The sequence below is a fragment of the Mesocricetus auratus genome, unplaced genomic scaffold (genome assembly GCF_017639785.1).
Source record: "Mesocricetus auratus isolate SY011 unplaced genomic scaffold, BCM_Maur_2.0 Super-Scaffold_2245, whole genome shotgun sequence".
NCBI classification, from domain to species: domain Eukaryota; kingdom Metazoa; phylum Chordata; class Mammalia; order Rodentia; family Cricetidae; genus Mesocricetus; species Mesocricetus auratus.
Genome location: NW_024429180.1, coordinates 41,159,726 through 41,180,922, shown reverse-complemented (window position 1 = coordinate 41,180,922; position 21,197 = coordinate 41,159,726). Strand labels below are relative to the sequence as shown.

At 41.4% G+C, this 21,197-nt stretch overlaps 1 long non-coding RNA gene across 1 annotated transcript in view; it reads left to right on the top strand.

The window, feature by feature from the left end:
- Window positions 1-20,533, top strand: part of LOC121143470 — a 267,200-nt gene extending 246,667 nt beyond the window's left edge. The window contains exons 3-5 of the long non-coding RNA XR_005880658.1: window positions 14,333-14,464; window positions 19,188-19,347; window positions 19,657-20,533. This is a non-coding gene — a long non-coding RNA (uncharacterized LOC121143470). The remainder of the gene's footprint in view (window positions 1-14,332; window positions 14,465-19,187; window positions 19,348-19,656) is intronic.
- Window positions 20,534-21,197: the final 664 nt, after the last annotated feature.

Below are 21,197 nucleotides of genomic sequence, written 5' to 3'. Positions count from 1 at the left end.
TCAAAATAAAGGACGTGGTGGTAGAGCTTGTGACTAGCATGTAGGACACCCTGGTTAAACCTCCAGTTTCACAAACAACACATGCCTCAAAGAAAAAATAAAACCAGTCAACCAAGCATCTCCTTCCCCGAAAGCCTCCAAAGATCAGTGAACACCTGCCCCACACATATATCACACCATATTGTATGTTCAAAACATGATTTAAGTACTTAACTGTGATGTAAAACATAGGTGCAAATTCTCATGCAGCATCAGGACACTCTAGAAAGCTGGCCGACAGAGCGGAAATCACTTGAGGTCAGATGAAGGAACAAGAAATAACAGGGAGAGTGAGGAAGACTTCAACTGTTTTTTTCCTTTCTGTGTTGTTGTTGCTATTTTTTCCATATAAAAATCAGGACTCTGCGTTGGAACCATTGATCTTGTTGTGAGTTTCCATCATGTTCAGGACTGTTTTCAGCTGTCCACAATTGAATGTTATTTGAGAGACTTTACAACAGACTCTGGAGGCTTGGTTTACATGCATAGGAAGTCTGACCATTGATTTCCTGAATTACATGCACACAGGAAAACCAAATTCTTGGACTCCTAGTGATACTCAGGCTGCACTTTCTTCCTTGAATGACAAAATATTTGAACATTCTTAGACTGAAGTACAACAAAGAAATGGACAGAATGTGGTTAGTTAATTTCCTCTGGCCCTGAATTTAAAAGTAAAGTTGCACTAGAGTAGCACTGTGCAGAGACTTCCTAAGGGCCACAGGCAGCAAATAGACCCATAGGGTGTTATACCTTGACAAAGTTTTAGGGTTCTGGGTCTCTCTCTCTCTCTCTCTCTCTCTCTCTCTCTCTCTCTGTGTGCATTGTGTGTTTGTGGACATGTGCATGCATGTGAATGAAGGTGGATACCAATGTCAGCACTGGTTGTAATTCCTCCTCAGGTACCATCTAACTTGCTTTGAGATAGAAGTCCTCATGGCTCAGGAACTCGCCAAGTGTGCTAGGCTTCTAATCAGGATTTTTTTGTTTCTACCTCTCCAACCCTGAGATTACAGATGTGTACCATCATGCCCAGAGTTTTGTTTCTAGTAATTGACATCCTTTGCTTGCAAAGCAAGTTCTTTACACACTGCTCTGTCTACACAGCCTTCACGTAGGTTGTGATTGTTGGAAACTTGATCTTGTAAGTGCTTCATAAATGACCATATGTTTTATGCCAACTCCAATAGTCCCAGTGATTAAAATCAGACTAGTGACGGCATAGTAGTGAAGAGTGCATGGGCTAAGTGCTGGTTTCTTAGGGTAAACTTTGACTAAATAACTTGGGTGTTTCCATCCTGTGGTGGGAATGGAAGAGATAATGCAGTGCTTATGGGGATGTGGTATAGAGTCAGTAACTAATGGTCAGATTTTGTAATTTGTGTTGATAGACACAATGTCAGATAGACTATGTTTTCAAATTGACTTGATTATTTTATGTTACCTTGTGGGCAAGCTACACAGGAAGCCAAATTATTAAGCTTTGGAAAAGAGTTACTACTGGATTTATGCATTTTAACACTAGGCTATGACCATAGGATGCCTTTTGTGAGATTCATGCTTGCAGCTGGCTAACAGCTTCCAATAGCTCATGGGCCAGAGTTCTTGGCCTGAGAGCTAGTCTGTCTCTTCATGGTGACTGCTTGCTTATGAATGCATGCTAATGGAAGGTAATAAAGGACCGTGTGCTCTGATTTTGGAGTGTCAGTCTTTGTCACCTTAATTCTTTGCTCACAGAGATCATCTCACTGCTGTTCCAATGTATGCATATATCTTCATATGCAGGTTTATGGATTGAGCAGCAACGATTGAGACTCCTATTGGTAACCAATCTACACTTAAAGCAATAGGTTATTCAAGGTGAAGATTGGCAGATATAAAACAACAATTTCGGAAATCACATGGATCTTACTGAGTACTACGAAAATTCGACAGTGGCCTATTGAATTGAAACCTTAGTATATATCAAAATTATCAAGTGTCTTCTTTACCAGTTTGAACAACTTTCTGAGCTAGGAGCTTGACCTTAAAGAAAACCATGACACCCCCCCCAAAAAGAGTACCAGAATAATCTTTTATATTGTAGCTCTCATCAGTGTCTCAGGATGTTAAATAACAGTTCTTTAATGGTTCTTCTAGCCACTGTTGAAAGGCAACAACAAAGTCCTCTGTTTTTAATGAATAACAAAGATCAGGCAGTTTTGTATTGCTTTTGTTTTACTGTTATAAGTCAATATTCATAATTGGTTGTAAGGTAGCATCGGAAAACTGAGAGATTCATTTGGGTCTGGGTGATGGTAGAAGCAAATATTAAGAAGGGCAGATGTTCCAACTCTTTAATATCCTCACTTAATACAGCAGAATGACTTTGTGCATCATTCATTTCCCTTGAATTTTAAGACCAGAGTATATAAAAATAAACTTTTAATTAGCAATCTAGTGAAGAAAATAGACTCATGTTTAGATATGACATTATAATTTTTTCTCACTTCTGGGGCCTTTTAAAAATAATCTCCATCATTTCAACTTGGCAGTGAACCTCCAGCCTCACACTCAAAATTAACTTATAGTTTTCATTAAGTGAAGTCTAGACTGCCTGAGTCTCCCCACTCCCTGCCCCATTTCACTACATAAGTGATTTGACTTGTTCTGTATCCAAAACTTCTTCCTAAAGACAAAAAGTGGGAGTTACGTACAATTGCTTTCAGACCTTCCACGGGGTAAGTACAGTGTTCAATAACTTCATCAAATAAGGTATAAATTTTATGGTGCAAATGCCAGGCTTCACAGGTCGGTGAGCTTTTTCAAATGGTACACAGGCTGCCTATATCAAATTTGTACAAAAGAATTGATTTTGGTGGTTGGAATAAGGCCATTTCAGTCTTGCTGCAAGCTTTCCAGAAATAATGGCACTATATTAGGAGATAAATTATATATAGATTACTGTTTTTAAGTATTATTCAGAATGTTAACAACGAATATAATAGACTTTCTATTGCAATCCTAAATAGCAAGTGTCAACCTGATTTTTACAGTTCTCCAGTGCCTCTCAGCAGTCGTGTGGCTTCTAGGGAAAGCTGTGCTGTCTGGCCTGCAGAAACATCATGTTTTATTCTTGTTCTTTGTTTTCATCCTTTTAGGTCTGCTGTGCCTCTGTTACTGGCAAGACCTTTGATACCTGGCAAGTTGCACTGCTGAGAGGCAGGGGCAGACATGTGTGCCAAAGGGAGGTCCTTTCTGTGCTTTGTTTTGGTGTGGGATATTACCTGGCAGGACGAATAGTCAGTACATGGTGCATATGCACGTAGCCTTTAGTAGTGAATCCTGTGCCCTTGTCATCCTTTGGGTGTGGATCATGACTCAGAAAGGGAGATTTTTCCCAATTTTTCAGCTTCATCCCTCCAAAAGGTCACAAAGTTTTTGTGTAATACACACAGACAAGTCCTTTATTATTAATATTATTATTGCACATATTATTTAATAATTTCATACATGTATAGAATGTATACTCCAATTGCCCTCACAGCCCATACCCGTTATCTTCCCTTACCCATCAATTTCTCCTCCTCCATACAGGTCCCTTTCTGATGTTCATGTCTTTTTGTTTTGTTTTGTGAACCATTGAGTTTAATCAGAGCCATCCATGTTATCACTGATTTGGAATTATACATTGGAGACTATTAGCCTCACGAGTGGGTGAACAACTGAATACAATCCATCAGTAGCCAGTTGTTCAGTATGGAGAAGTGGGACCCCTTGAGTTCCTTCCCCATCCATGACTTGTTTTACCCTTGATACAGTGGCTGTGCTTTAAACTACTAGTGACCACTAAGGCTATAGTCTGGGGGCAACTCTGTTCCCCAGACCATGGCTCTGTGCTACCACTAAAGGTATTTCTAACTAAATCTCTATTGTTCTATTAAACCTCAAGATTCAATGGCTAGGGCAGAAAACCTGTGAGCTCAGAGTTAGAGTAGCAACTGGCTAACCTTCTGCCTTTTTACTGGTGTTCCAGAAGCCACTCCCTTCCTCACTACCCCAATTAAAAACATCCACAATAAGCTCCTCCCTGCTACTTCCTGTCAACCTGTTGCTAACCCAGTCTCTCTGAGCCCAGGTTAATTTTATTTAATTAATGCAAATGCAATACATTTTTACGTAATTAACAATACAGCATGAACAATGTAATACATCTTTGCATGGTTAAGCAAACATTCCACAACAATGATTGACTCTTGTCAGAGACAAAGGTTTGTGAAGGCCCAGTGCAGGCAATCATAGCTGTTGTGAATTCTTGACTGCAATGGGTTTGTCTTGCCCAATGACAGCGTTTCATAGCCATTCTTCCTGTCTTCTGATTTTCATATTATTTCTGTATCCTCTTGTGTGTTATTCTATAAGCCTTGTAGAGGGTAGTACAAATGTTTTGTTTAGGGCTGAATCTATTCCTAGCAGTTGCTGGATGAAGCCTCTCTGATGATGAATGTGCTAGGCTTCTGTCTATGGTGATAATAGCAGACTATCACTAGGAATTTTTTTTTTTGGTCAGTCATGCTTGGCTCTATTCTAGGTCTCTGGGCCATACAGCATCAGGTTCCTTCAGGCCATGTCAGGCATGGACTCCCTCTAGTGGTGTGGGTCTCAAGTTGACCCAGTCATGGGTTGGCCATTCCTACAAGTTCTGTGCTGTCTGTCTTTACTCCAGCATATCTTGTAGGCGGGACAGACTGTAGGTCAAAGGTTTTGTGGCTGGGTTGGTGATTCAGCCCCTCCATTGGAAATCTTGCCTCACACAAGAACACAGCCCACAGAACTTGCTAAGCAGGGTTCATAATGGCTTACAGATACAGAATCAACAATGTATCTGATCTATAGTCCTCTGCATATATCTTATGTATGATTGTGTAGCTTAGTGTTCTTGTGGAACTCCTAACAGTGGATATATATATATATATATATATATATGTATATATATGGGCTGTCTCTGACTCTTTTGCCTTCTTTTGAGGCCCTTTTCCTCCTACTGGGTTGTCTTCACTTCGGTTGATATCCTTGGGAAGCCTGCTCTTTTCTGATGGGAAATTGAGGAGGAGTAGATCTGGAGAAGAAAATGGCAGTTGGGGGGGAGGGGAGGGTCTTGGTGGAGAAGAGGGAAGGGAAACTGTGGTCAGGATGTAATATATGAGAGAAGGATAAAAACAATCTTGTATTCTTGTTGCTTTTTTAAAATTTATATTAATTTTTTGAAGGAACAAAAATATCAGCTCAATCTAGAAAAGCTTTCCTAACCATCTAGCTAGGACCTTTATTTTAACTAGGACAGTACAAAATAATAATAATAATAATAATAATAATAATAATAATCCATCACAAAATAACTTCCACCCATCACCCATTTGGGGGTTTTTAGTGCCTAAGTGATATCTGCATCTGGCATACCAAGTTATATAGTTCATGTAATTTTTATATCTGCCAGATATATTTTAGAATGTAAATGAAGAAGGCTAATTAATTTTAATACAATCATCTCAAATTAACTTCCCTCCCACTATTGAAATGACCTCTCTAGATTTATCCTGCTCTATTTCTCTGTTAAGTGCAAAAACATTTCTTCTCTCTCTGGGCTAGTCATGCCTACTCAAGCAGTGTTTAACAGAGCTCTTGTCAAGGACAGCATAACCAGTCAGGTTGGTCTGAATTTAATCAGCACTCTAGTCCAGTGCTTATTTTATCACTTAGAATAATAGCAGTTCTCAGATAGTTAATGTATTTTTTTGGTGCTATAGTGTTCAGGGTCACTCCAGACATGGGAGTCCCTTATGAACAAAAGTAGATTTGATTCTCTCTTCTGGCAGCTACACATCAAGGGCCTCCTTTCTCCTGCTCATCCTTTCATGTTGGACTTCTGGTCCTTGGTCCTCCGCCCTGGGGATTTGTGTCTTCCTTTGCGTGTTCTTTGTCAGGAAAACTCTGAGCTTCAAAGGGCGTCAAAGGTCATTTGTACATTTCATAGAAGAGAAGCCCAGGGCTACAGAGGTCATGAGACCTGACAGAGGTCACACCGCTAATTAGGGTAGGGCTGAAGCTGGACTGCAGGTCTTTTGACCTTTGCTCCAAGGACTTTACTATCACAGGAAGAAAGGTACAGTGGCAGTACAGGCCTTAGAGATTCCATGTGGCATTTTAGAATAGCAAGCTTTGGTTAACCCGTTTCTCTTTTGTTTTACAGAGACTTATTCTCCCCCCTCCCACCCCAGTTCTCCCATTTTCTTATATGGAAGATGAATCTGATACAGTGCACAGAGAATTGATTGTTTCCCATGTAAAGGATGGAAACAAGCAGCATAAGTAGTTAGGGATATCCCAGGGTGCTTAGTGCTCTGTGATTCCCTGACAACTCTGTAAGCATGCCTGCTCTGATTGTCCTGAGAGAGGCAGAGGCAGGAAGAAGCTGCCTTGAGAGGACTGGAGACTAGAAGAAGTGCAGTGTTGCAGTGAGTAAGCGAGTAGTGTTTCTGGCATTGGGATAGCTCTCCCCCCAATACAGGAAAAGAAAAGAAAGAAGGGAAAAGAGAAGAAAAGCAGAATCACTGTCCCTAAAACTTAGAAGGCCTGGAAGCAGACAAGATTCACTTCTAAGGCTTCAAGTAAAATGCAGAAGGCACTGTATGTGACAGCCCAGGTCCCGGAAGACCACCCATACATCTTTTTAAAATTTTTAAAACAATTTTTAAATTTAAATTTAAATTAGAAACAAGTTTGCTTCACATGTCAATCCCAGGTCCCTCTCCCTTTCCCTCCCCTCCACCCACGCCCTCCCACCAACGCCCCCAATACCCCCTCATTTCCCAGGGAGGGTGAGGCCCTCCATGGGGTGTCCATAGTCTGTCATTTCATCCAGGGCAGGGCCTAGACCCTCCCCCGAGAGTCCAGGGTGAGAGTGCATCTCTACATCTTTTTATGTCGCACACAGATCTACTGGGAGTGTACTCTCTGTCTCTTGGAGGACTTCCCTGACCCTGAGCAGTAATACCATGAGTCTGCATTTGTCACAGGAGGATTGAGGTGCTTCATCTTCTAGGTGTCTGGGTATAGATACTTGGTGCAGGAAGTTTAAAAAAAAGCGAGCAGACATGTAAATGTTCTCCAGGTTCTTTTGATTTTACAATACTTCCATTTTTCTCCAGACCTTCATTTCTGTGATGGTCCTGATCCCCAGAGTCTAACAAGCCTCTAAACCACAAAGTATGAAAAAACATCTTTTCAGAACCATGTGATAGTTTGAAGGATGGAGCTGTATCAAGGGTTGAGTGATATTCCAATTTGGAGTTTTTGACCAGTTCTAAATGAAAGTTGCTACCTGATCACGACCATGGGGTATCAGCTCTTCTCATCTTACCCTGTAAATCTCAAGCCTTGTTTCTCTTCCACCCAGGAACTTTTCATGTTAACAGAAGCTTCCTGATGTGTGTTAGCCAAAGAAGCTGTCCATCATTATTTGAGTTATTTAAATAGCTTCCTTCCTTCCTTCGTTCCTTCCTTCCTTCAATTCTTCTCTCATACAATATATCCAGACCAGACCACAGTTTCCCCTCCATTCATTCCTCCTAGCTCCCCCAGTCTCCCCTCTTCCCCAGATCCATTCCCCCTCCATTTCCCTTCAGAATGGAGCAGGCCTCCAAGAGACAATAAACAAGATACAATAAGACAAGGCAAAAGTCCTCATATCAAGACTTAACAAGGCAACCCAATAGGAGGAAGAAAGTCTCAAGAACAGGCAAAAGAATCAGAGACACACCCATTTCCACTGTCAGGAGTCCCACAGAAATACCCAAGCTGAAAGATGTAATATACGAAGAGGACCTGGTGCAGATCCATGGAGGCCCCATGCTGCAGATTTAGTCTCTGTATGCCCATTTGAGCCTCGTTCCTGTGGTTGATTCAGTGGGTCCTTTCCCTGTGGTTGATTCAGTGGGTCCTTTCCCTGTGGTTGATTCAGTGGGTCCTTTCCCTGTGGTTGATTCAGTGGTTCCTTTCCCTGTGGTTGATTCAGTGGGTCCTTTCCCTGTGGTTGATTCAGTGGGTCCTTTCCCTGTGGTTGATTCAGTGGCCCTGTTCCTGTGGTTGATTCAGTGGGTCCTGTTCCTCTGGTTGATTCAGTGAGTCCTGTTCCTCTGGTTGATTCAGTGAGTCCTGTTCCTCTGGTTGATTCAGTGAGTCCTTTCCCTGTGGTTGATTCAGTGGGTACTGTTCCTGTGGTTGATTCAGTGAGTCCTGTTCCTCTGGTTGATTCAGTGGGTCCTGTTCCTCTGGTTGATTCAGTGGCCCTGTTCCTGTGGTTGATTCAGTGAGTCCTGTTCCTCTGGTTGATTCAGTGAGTCCTGTTCCTCTGGTTGAGTCAGTGAGTCCTTTCCCTGTGGTTGATTCAGTGAGTCCTGTTCCTCTGGTTGATTCAGTGGGTCCTTTCCCTGTGGTTGATTCAGTGGGTCCTTTCCCTGTGGTTGATTCAGTGGCCCTGTTCCTCTGGTTGATTTAGTGGTTCCTTTCCATGTGGTTGATTCAGTGGGCACTGTTCCTGTGGTTGATTCAGTGGCCCTGTTCCTCTGGTTGATTCAGTGGGTTCTTTCCCTGTGGTTAATTCAGTGGGTCCTGTTCTTCTGATGTTCATTCTTTCTGACTCCAGATATCTTTTCTCTCCTTTTTCCTCTAGGTTTCCCAAGCTCCTAGGAGAGGGACCCGATGGAGTCCTCTGATTTAGACACTCCACATAATATCTGACTTTGGATCTCTGTACCCACTCCCATCTGCTGCCAGAGGAAGCCTTTCTGATGACAACTGGACAAGATTCTTACCTGTGAATATTATTGAGAACCATTTCAGCAGTTTTATTTATTTGCATACTCATGTGCAGTTGTGTTTGGTCCTATCCTAGGTATCTGGCTATCCAGTTTCCTGTTCCTGGCCACACAGCCAGTGCAGAGCATGGGCTTCCTCTTGTGGCATGGGCCTCACATTAAACAAAACATTGGTTCTGTGATACCACTACCCCAGCACATCTTGCTTGCAGGACATATTGTTGGTATCAGGTTTTGTGACTAGGTTGGTGTCCAGATTTCTCTTTCAGTAGCCTGCAGAGCACCTTGCCATACCAAAGGGACTAGAACATAGAGGTGAAGGCTCCATGTAGGCATAAGAAGCAGTAATGCTCACAACTAAAATGTTCTTATCTTTGGCTTCTAGAACAAGTGCAGAAATGACATATCTCAGGTACTAAGTTATAGTGTGATGAGGCTGAGTTGAGAAGGGAGGAGGATGTGACGTTTTATTTGGGGACAGTAGAAAAACACTCAGAAGTCGATTTAAGTGTGTTTAGAAAGTCTCAAGTTTCAAGGCAGTGTCTTCCCTACTGCCCAGGCTGCCTTAGCACCTTTGAAGGAAGCCTCATGTTAGACCTTATTTTAAACCAACTAATCACAAATTTGGGCCCATGGAGTCCTTCAGGTTTGATGATTTTGTAGATCAAATCTGAGAACTTACTGTACTTGCAATTATGGCTTCATTATAGCAAAAGAACCCAGATTAGAGATAGACAAACAGGCACACAGAGAAGAATCTGAGACTGTCATAGATACGTGACAACACAAAGTGTCAGACCAGGAAGTGGATTCCAGTTTCAGTGTATAGTGATGTCACTAAAGCTTTATTTTATAGGCATGGTTGATTAAGTTTCTGCTGGCATCTGCAGCCCTTTTCCTCTTCTCAGAGGTCAGCTACTCTTCACATGGCCCAATCCTCCAGTTCTTTAATAACACACCTTTGTTTTCCAGTATAATTAGTTCCTGTCATAAGTATCTCCATGTGGTTGGTCCCATTCTCCACCATCTTTTTAGCACAGGCTTTCATGTGTGGTCTGAGGGCCCATGATGAAAAACAGACACTTCTATCATTGGGAAATTGCAAGACTTTAGAGGCTCCTTCTGAGAAGCTGAGGCAGAGTTCACACCTCAGTCAACATTGATGTGGGGAATTCTACAGTGAGAACATCAGAAGAATGTTGACTCAGAGCCCTGGTAAGGTGAAGTTGGCCTGTGTCACTCTCCTAGTTAGCCTCGGCTGCTGACTTGACAGCACAGGGTTATTAATTAGATGCCGGGGGGAGTCTCAGTTGGTGCCTTGGTAACAGTGGCCAATGGCCATGTCTGTGAGGGCATTTTTTATTGTAAATCATAGTAAGAAAGTTCAATCCATTGTTGGCAGTGCCACCTGGTCCTGGTCTTGCTGGGCACTAGCCAGAGAGAACAAGCCAGTAAACAGTGCCCCTCCACGGTTTCTGTTTCAAGCTCCTGCTTTGGCTCCCCTTTGATGATGATGGGCTGTAAAATGCAAGATGAAATAAAACCCTTTCCCTCCATGTTGATTTTGGTCATGGTGTTTATCAAGGAAGAAGAGGCCCCAAGGGAGGGAATGGATGGAGAGAGGAAAATGTTGTTGAAAGTCTCATGGCCACTTGAAATGTGCAGAACTGTATGCACCCGTGCTTTGCTCAGAGCCTGGGTAAGGGATGTCACCTGGAGAGGAATAAAGTTGTGTTTAGTCAGTCTATACCTCCCAGTGGGTTACAAGTGGCTATGAATCCGTGGTCTACGGTTCCAGTCCCACTCCACCGCAAACAGAAATAATGCTGTCAAGGTAATAAACACGGCTGAAGGACTCTCAATCCTTTAAAATACAGCTGCGTGTGTATGAGAGAGGGTGAGGGGAAGAAAAGAGGAAAGAAAGGAGAGCTGTCAGAAAACATGGGTAGGTTATCTGTAAATAATTAGCATTTGCGTTTGCATTTTAATTTGTTTGAGTCCCTCACTAAGAAACCTCGTTCTGCTCTTCCTTACAAGTTGGTGCAGGCAGTTTGTCTTTGAGGCCAGAGCACAGCATGAGTCTAAGTGATTTGTGTTTTCTCAGTTCTCTAGGTGGTAGGGACTGGGTAGCTTATTGGACTTCAAAGGGTTTCTCTTTATGAGAAGGCAGTGCGGGAGTTATGATGTTACCCAGAGTAGGAAGAGACCAAGGGGGATGCTTCTTTGAGATCACCTGGAGCCTCTGCAGGAAGCAGACAGTAGCTCTGTGGATAATGGGGTAGAGGCAGCAGAGGTTAATTCTGGGCATTTTGTATTCCTGTCTCACATCTCAGCTCTTTGAATAAGAGAGACTGTAATGTTAGACTACTCGTCCTTTGCTCCAAGAAACTGCTTTTAAACTACTTTCAGTGTGGGCAAGTGCAAAGATCATTATGCAGAGATTCAGAAGGGGTAGGCTTGCATGAGACTGATCACTCCTCGCTAGCTGTGGAATCCTCAGTCAGTCTGCTAGACTTATACCTTGGTTTTCTCATCTATATACAAAAATGGCAATAAAATATCCATTTTAAAGGGTTATTATCAGAGTTAATGAAATAACGCACATAAAAGTGTGTAGAAACCTGCCTTTAACGTAATGTTCAGTTCGTTTGTCCTTGCCTTGACTGATCTCTTCGCCACACCACTCCATGATTTAAAATCACTAGCTACTCAAAGGCTCTCAAGCAGTGACTTTGACACAGAATTCTGCATTGTCTCTAAAAAGTCTCATTCCCCAGAAAACCCAAGTTCTGCTTAATTGCTTCCTTCCTCCCATTGCTCTCTGTATAACTCAGTTTGAAATTTAACCCTGTTTGCCCCTTGTCAAGGGGACTGTGCCTAGGGGGGGTAGCTGTTTCTGAGGAATTGTGCAATTTAGGAAAATTAAGTTTCAGACCAGCCGTGTGACTCTGACAGCTTCTACTGCTCAGTACTTAGCAATAATGGAGAAAATGCCAGTAAAAATGACAAAACGGCAGAGCCTTGACCCACCAGGTAATTGTATATTGAATATGTCTTGGCTCAAACCAGGGATGATTTTACTTAAATGAACCAAGGGCAAAACTGCTTGTTATAAGTCATATAAAACAAGCCCAGTGCCCAGGGTAATTAAAGATGCAAACTAGCTGCAAAAGATTTTTGAAAATGGAAAATGAATATTGCTGGCTTTTGAGGGGCCAGGAGAAGAGGGAAGATGGAATGGCTGTGCTTAACGTGTTGATGCCAGGGATGTTCGTCGACACCAGGAAAAGACAGGCAGCCATTCAAACTTGGTTCTTTGAAAACATATACATATATTCTAGAAAAGATTAGCGATATTGGTTGCCTGGTGCTCGTAACAGCTCTAGTCATCTTGCAAATGCACTGAGCGGGGTGGAGAAAGTGAAGAACTTGAAGGAGATAAGTACAAAAGCACAGGGTGAATTTGTGCAGGGAGGAGGATTAAAGCCTTTAAGTGGTTTAGTCACTTGATCCTACTAATCTTTGTTCTCTAATGTGAGAAATTCATGGGCTTTAGGAAGAGAATACTGTAGGTTCTTATGTGAAACCAGGGCTGACTGTCATTGTGTAATCCACCCATATTCGCACCCTATCTCTTCAGTAATCAGAAGCAGCCAGCTAGGGAAGGCAGGCAGAGAGATTAGCTCTCCATTTCCCAGCACATTGTGTTTTTGTGTTGCAGCATCTTTAATTACTGAAAAGTAATTCACTGAATAGCACCCTGGTGGCTTGAAAGAGTTAATGCACTTTCCAGAAGTGCCTAACCTTCTCCCAGGGAGTAGCTTAAGTGCAGAGAAAATCTGGCTCAATAAATACTAAACAACAAGAATCAGCTGATAAGGGTCAAACTCCACACAACAAAATTGAACCAATGGTCCATTTAATCCAGTGCCTTCTCAATAAATCCCTTTCACCATATAGCACTATTTACCTGGTGATTTCCATGAATTGATGGCCATTCTTTCTCCATCCTTTGAGGTCAGGTCAATATCCATTCATATCCTACTCATTTCGCCCACCATCCATCCATCCATTCAGCCATCTGTCTCACTGAGCCTCTACTGTGCAAGTTCTGTGATAAATAAGAAACAGTTTTTGCTGTAGAGGACTCACTGTAAAAGGGAAGTAGGACGAGATGAAAGCACATAACCACCCTGGGAGAGGCTTGTAGAAAATCTGCTCCAGAAGCCCTTGAGAACCAGTATCTCCTCACTCCCTGCAAAAGTGCTCCCTGTATGTGCTCCTCCTTGAGAGCATATTTCCTTGATCACATTATGCTGGGATTTCTCCTCCCGCTCTGTCTCTCTGTATCTTTCGCATTGTTTTTCACTTCCTCTATGCTGTAGACTCCTTGAGGGCAAGGTCTCTTTCTGATTCATTCATCTTCTTTGTTACCAGTGTCTAGACCAGCCACTGGCATGGAGAAGTTAATGATAAATACTCACTCATAGATAAATGAAGGAAGTTATATTATTTTCTTGGGAGCATAGTTATATAAGATATAGTGTTAGTATATGCCTATATACCTGCATATTATCCAGATATTTTGAAGAGGAAAACTTGCAGATGGTCATAGAATCTCAGTGAATCAGGCAAAAATTGAAATTTGTATGTATAGTATATAGCTCTTTCAAAATGAGAAATATAAACTCATCATACTTGTACATACACACACATATGCCATATACAATTTTCCTTGGCTCCCTAGGTTTCTCATTTACTTCATAAACTATATTCAATCTCTATCTATGCATTTCTTATTTTGCCATCTTTACTCTTTAAATCTGTGAACCTTCCTGTGGTTACCGGCACTGCTCTAGTATGTGACACCATCATTTCCTAGCTACTTTGCAGTAGCTGATCTCATCCTGACAGATTCCAGGCTTTTGCTTGCCTCTTCCATATTTGGCCTTCATATTGAATCCAGGCTATCTTCTTAGAAACCATTTGTGTTTATATTTCATTGATTTCAGCTCTCGATTTGATTATTTCCTTTCTATTTCTTTCTCTTCTCTTCCAAAATACATATGGGCACCCAGCAGACCATTCTTTGTTGTCCTCCATTCTTTGCACACTGAACTATAGATTCTCCATTGTCATATTATTGTTGATCTTTTCAATTGCTTCATAGCAAATTCTAAGTCTCTGTCTTTGTGTCTGTCTCTTAGATTATTTATTTATTTATTTAATTTTTTAAACAGGATATTACTATGAGGCCTGGTTGTCCTGGAACTCACTATGTAAACCAGGCTGGCCCCAAACTCACTGATCTCTGTCTGCCTCTGCCCTTCCAGTGCTGGGATTCAAGTTAACCACACCTGCTTTGCTCACTTAGCATCAACAACAAAAAGGGTTTTATTTTAGTTGTTTTATGTATCTGTGTGCCCATGTGTTTGCAGATACCTTGAGAGACCAGAAGAGGATTTCAGAAGACTTATACATGGTTGTGAGGTGCTCAACATGGCTACTGACATGGAAACTCTAGTCTTCTATCAGTGATCTCTTAACCTCTGAGCCATCTCAATAGTCTGGTAAGCCTGGGCTTGCTTGCTTTCTTTATTTTATTTTTCTTTTTTAAATTAATTTAGTCTTTTACATTCTAATCCCAGTTCCCCTTCCCTTCTCTCGTCTCGCTTCCCCCTCCCCACTTCCCATTGGCTCCCTGGAGAGGGTAAGGCCTCCCCTAGGAAGTCTACTAAGTGTTTTCCATCATCTCATTGAGGCAGGACAAAAGCACCTCTCCAGTCCCCTGGGCCTAGGCTGAGTGAGGTATCTCTCCACATAGAATGGGCTCCACTAAGTCAGTTTCTGTATTGGTGATAAATCTTGGACCCACTGCTAGTGGCCTCATGTATTTACCCTTAATAACATTCTCTCGTATGCATCTTATCACAAAGCACAAAAGATCTAACACTTAGGATAAATAAATAACAAAATAAGGCAATGTTTCAATACAGGGATGACTTAAATTTTTCAATAACAGAACTTCTCTGTGTATGTTCAGTGATTGTTCAGTTTGTTGATGCATTTTTATTAGTAAGAATGTTGCCTCTCATGGACTAAATCCTTGTTTCTGAAGAAGCTTACCTAACATTTTGAAACTCAAGGTGCCCTGCTTTACCTGGAAATGTCCTGGCTTAAAACACTTAAAACCGTGCTCCACAGGACAGCCTAATTTTAGTCCTGAAAGTCTCACATGCTGGGAAGTCCCACAGTCCTGGGTAATTGGGCAAATCAGAACCACTGGGCCTTTTGTGTTTGGTACTTCTACTCTGCTTGGTTGTAGAATCTCTAACACCTCCAATGAGGTACAGTGGAATTGGTCACAAAGGGATCCTTGACACAAAGTCCCCGAGACCACACCAAGGTTCAGTAAGATGAGAAGGTAGAACTTAATATCATGATCTAAGGAAGTAAACTGTGGAACAGACACTCAAGTCCATGGGTGGCACAACTCTCTCTTGGCAGTCATGAACATGGTAGGATTTGGAAAATGGGAATCCAGGCAGAGATTTTGTAAGATTGCTGACATTGGGGCAGCTTTAAACTCCCTGAGCCCCAGTGTCTCCATCTGTAAATTGGAATATCCTTACCTACAGGGGTCCCAGGGTCGTCAGACACTAAGATGGTGTGTGAGGGGGTAATTTTCTATGTAAATATGAAGAACTGTTACAATCCCATAACAAAGTCATATGAACACAGGCTAAGGTTATTCCATGGCAAGTTATTGTCAGGACAGTTTTAGAAGGTGTGAATTCAAGAATTTAAGCAGATCTATGCAGAAACATGAAAAAAATCTGTGAGCACATGATACAAGGAACCCGTCTGGGACACAGAGTTGGTTGGCCATGAAAAACTATGCCTTTGGAAGGTGAAGGTCTTGTCTTTTGCAGAATTAGCTTTTAAAAATTACATGACAGTGCTTGGACTGTGTGACCAATTTTTTTTGTGACATTTGCCAAAGTTGAGTTCATATGACATACGGGATGAGTTAGAATTTGAAAAATAAATCGAAATTCAACTTCCACTCCCTCATTACTTTAGTATTATTTTTACGGTTGTGATTGTTTTGGTTTATTGTGAAGCATAGCATTACAATGTTCTTTTATTTTCTTTCTGTAAAACCACAGGAAACCTTTCCATTTGATGCCCTTTTCCTTTTATAGCACTTTAGAATATAAATAATATCTAGATAGAAAACACTACACAATCTATTGCAGAAAATCTATGTCATTCCTCCTCACCAGCTTACTCCTACAACAAACACTCAGTTACACTGTAATGTGTTTGCACCGGAGAAAATTACTGACCTCATGATCTGAACAGCACAATGTTCTCAAAATATATTGCCTCATCTGTTAGGTTTGATTAAACCATTTATCAGCAAAAAATAAAAATTGCTTTTCTTTGCTTAGCATGTCTGGAGATTTGAGAGTGCTTTGTGGGACTGTGTTATCTCAGCATTTGTAGTGGTGCTATGCACTATCATTGGTTGAGGATAATCAGGATATGAGGATGTGTGCTTACAATAGGAAGACAGTTGCCTTCTTTCTTTTATGTGCACTCCTGTTGCATGCGTATTTAGTGTACTATACTGTTGGATAGATTAAACTATCTAGATATATTTGGTTTATTACACACATGCCATACACTCATGCATGCACGCATGCACGCACACACACACACACACACACACACATCCACTTAGGGAGTCATATCATTCCTCCATCCATGATATATATATATATATATATATATATATATATATATATATGCATTGAATTTATTTCACCCATGGAAATAGGTTTATGGTGTGTGCTTTCTCACTTTAGTGTAATATCTGGCTGAAATTAGGAATGTGATCAGACATTAAGCAGTAGAGTTTTTCCTCATGTAATGCTCATTGATCCCTAGGGCTACTGAATTTGCTATCTTCATCTTTTACCTCTACTCTCTACTCAGTGGAGTCAGTGACTCCAATGAATGTGAATTAGATAGATGCACAGTTTGATCCTCTATGATTCAGAGGGGTTATGTGACTTCACAGATGTGGTCAATTTTGATAAGTTTCTAGATGAAGTTGCTTTTGGCCTGGGATGATTTGAGCAAATTTTTATTCGGATCTCATCACAGACACAGTGCTGGAAAAATGTATGAGATCAGTACTGTATTTATGTAGCGTCAAAACTGAAAAAGAGTTGCTTCTTTTTGAAGTTTCTGGAGAGGTTTTGTAAAAGACAGTGGTAACATCCATTGACTGCTGCAGTATTCACTGAGTAGCTATCATGTGCCGAGTACAACTTGGAGACAGGATCAAGACCATAATCCTGTAAGGAGTTTAACATCTAGGGGATGCCAGATAGGCAAATAAACACTCAACAATGGTAACTCCCTGAGTGTTTTTATTATAGGTTGGTATATGAGAATTACAGTTTGCCAGGGAAGGTAGAAGGGAAGTGTCTGTTATAGGTAGAATTTGAAATTGATATTTAAAGAATGATTAGGAATTTGAAACAATAAGGAGGGGAAAATAGGAAAGTTGTGCTTCAAAAGGAGGAAAAATTCATCAAGGTCTGGAAGTAGAAAATGATTATTTAATATCACTGGACGTATACATGGAAGAGGGGTTTGATGATAGATGCCATGACCTTAGTGGGATAGACAGATGGGCCAGTCAGATTCGAAGACTTTGGGTACCGAAAAAAAGAGTTCTTTAAACTTTACAGAAGATGTTTATCGTGGTAAGGATCATAACAAATGACATTTGGAGGGTTGCAATTACACATCCTCAATAGCCTGACTGCTTCCTCCTCTAAGCCAGTGTAAAAGCCCAGAGTGCCATGGGGAGCATAGCAAGCATGACGGGGAAAGCTCTGAGATTACTGCTTAGGTAGTTGTGAACTGTTGAACACACCTGCTGGGGCACACTGTGTCAGATTCACAAGTTCATTTTACTAATGAGGATAGAGACTCGGAGAGGTTAAATTGCTTCCCCTTCCAGATTAAACATCTACTGATCCTTAAGGCTGACTGGTGGTAATTTCATCTGCCTGGAAGAAAGGCTGCAGGGGCTCTCAAAGGAACAGTGAAGACAAAGATTTATAGCATGGCCATAGTAGTGAGAAGCTGAGCACTTGGTGACTGCCTAGAATGGGAAGGGAGCATCTGAGAAGATCCTGAGGGACAAATAAAGGACCCTTAAGTTAGCAGGTAAAGTAGTAAGATTGGACTCTACTACGAATGCTAAGCTTTCCAGTTAGAGAGAGGTTGTTGCTTAAGGGGTAGTAGTTTCTGGAGAGATACAATGGAATTCAAAAGAAGTGGTGATAGGAAACCAGCATTAAACATCTACAGAATTGGCGATGACTTTCTTCATAATCGACTGTTTGAAATTTAATGTGAATGACTTAGGTGGATAACTGAGAACCTCCACTCCTTATAGCAGAATTTACTATAACATGTTTCTCAATCACTGCTTCTGTGACTGGTATAGTTAGTTTTATGAACAACAGAAGCTCAGGGTACTTACTTTTAAGAATGGCTCTGCTTTGTAAGGGCAATGCATTTACCCTGGTTTCATTCCCACAATGCATCATCCTTTGTTTGAGGAGTACTCATGCTGTTATAAAACACTCAGGTGCTAAGGACATCAAGGGGAAGCATTCACAGACACAGAGAATTTTGGAAGCCACTGCAGCCTGTTCCTCAATACTTTGGAAGCTTCCAGCAAGTCACACGCCACTCAATATGCCCCCAAAAGGAAAGCATTTTCTGTTAAAGTTTGCATAACCCTTTTAAGTGCTTGGGATGTCAACACTATGGGCTCAGAGTGTGTGCTGGTTAAAGGCGGTTTATTTCATTGTGTACCAATACTTTTCTTCCTTGGATACATGTGTTCCATTAGACATCATCTGAGGGATTAAACAATTCCATCTTTTTCTTGACTTTTTGGAGATTATTAACAGACAAGCATCAAGTTCATTAGACTCTTGGGGTCCCTTGAGCTGACCGAGAGACAAATGAAACATTAAGTGGAGATGTCTGCCCTTCTGCCTGCTATGGAACAGAAACTTATTGACATGCTTTATCACACATAACAGAAAAAAAATCCCAAACAAATAAAAATCCTTGAGAAACCCAAATACCTCAAAATTCACCCCTACTATCAATATTGGTTCTTTGGATTTTGAAAGTGGGAAAACAAGTTGCATCTTGCCTTTTAAAAAGAAAATCTTTCAATGTCTCTTTCTCTAGGCGTACTTTTTGGAAAACGATCTGGCTGTTGAGTTCTGATTGAAAGAGAGACACCCTGCAATATGCAGACATGAGATACCAGAGCAGAAGATAATGCTTGAAGCCACACTTTTAACATTCAATTTCAGTGCTGTCCAGAAAACCATAAAACTGGGGAGAGGTGAGTAATAGATTTGACAGCTACACATTAAAATGGACCTTATTAGTGAAATATAAATTATAGCTAGGCATTTCTATAACACCCCATGAAGTTAATGATAAGCAGTCAAGGAGAGTTATATCCCCTTAACATTTTTATAATGAGTCTGTTGCTTAGATGACAGTTTACTGTCAAGCATTATGCTTAAAAACTATAGTATTCGACTCACATAAAGAGACAGTTTAGCTTCATGCAGTCTGTTTTGATTTTCCCTTTTCATGAGGTGCATACTCTCACTTTACTTTCTCTTTACATTTTTTTCTTCTGTAGACCAAGCCCTTAAACTTACACCCTACAAAGGACATGAATGTTTGAAGTGGGTGTACACTGACCAGCAGAAAAAGTTATGATGCCCGAAAAGAATACGTTCCCTGGATTCCTAGAACAGGTGTGAAGACTCTGAAGAGGAGACACAGTCTGCTACAAGTGTCAACATTTACAGGGCCTCCTGATGGTGGCTGCAGGGATGTTGTGATGCAAGAGTAAGTTATCCTACTTCGAGGAGGGCCTTGACAGCAAGAAGCGGTGTCCCTACATATTGTGTGGAGGAGATAATGTCCAGTCTTCTGGAAAGAGTTCCACATTGATTATTGCAATTGCCTGCAGTCCTGAGAATAGCTCTTCATTGGCTAAGTGCCGCATAAATGGTGCTGACAGATTGACTGCAGCTGGAGAGGGCCCATGGAGGTGATTCCGAGGGACACTTGACAGAGACCTGCTGCCCCCATAGGGTCACTTTGCTGCAAAGGTCAAGTGCACACAGCTGCTGCCTGTATGCAGTAGGGAGTCTTACTTTTGGAAGCAGATGTCTATTTTGGGAAATAGAAAACATGGCCTGTCAGGTTAGAGAGACTTCAAAGGTAGGTGTTTTCCAAAGGGGTAGTATGAGGTGTTTATGTGACAGTTTAAAATATTTCAAAAAGGCTGGCAAGATTCTGATCTTTGCTCTCTGCTCTGTGTGGTTGCATATGCGTTTTATCTGCCCTGCCTATCCAAGAGCATGTCTGCTCTCTCCAATGGGGAGCTTGAAATAAGCACCTGTGTTTGAAGTTTGGGAAGAGTGCCATTTGTTCCACAACAGTTCTAGTTTGCTTTCTGTTGCTATAAGTAAATGCTGAGATGAAAAGCAACCGAAGTAGGAAAGACGTTTTGGGCTTAGAGATTGTGTTAGTGTTTCTGTTGCCGTGAAGAAACACTATGACCATGGCCGATGGTAACTCTGATAAAGGAAAACCTTTAATTGTGATGGTTGGCTTACAGTTCAGAGGTTCAGTCCATTATGGTCATGGTGGGAAGCAAGGCAGCATGTGGGCAGACATGATGCTTGTGTTTTGATTCAAAGTAACAGGATGTGAACTGCCTCATTGGGCGTGACTTAGGATATATAAAACCTCAAAGTCCACCACCACAGTGACACACATCCTCCAACAAGGCCTTTTAATAGTACCACTCCTTTTGGGGGGCCATTCTTTTCAAACCACCACAGAGACTATATCATCAAATGAATCCAAGGCAGGAACACTCAAAGCAGGAATTGAAGCAAAGACCATAGGGAAACTCCCATGACTGGCTTTCTTCCTATGTCTGGCTCTGCTTCCTTTCATAGACAACATAGGCTACCTGTGTAAGGATGACATTGCTCATAATGGCCTGGACCCTCCTACATTAGTTAGCAGTCAAACAAAGGCCAGCAGACATGTCCACAGGCCAATCTGATGTGGGCAATTCTTCAATTGAGGTTCCCTTTTCTCAAGTATGTGAAGTTAACAACAAAACTAACCAGAACACCACCTATTCTTGACAACCTTAAC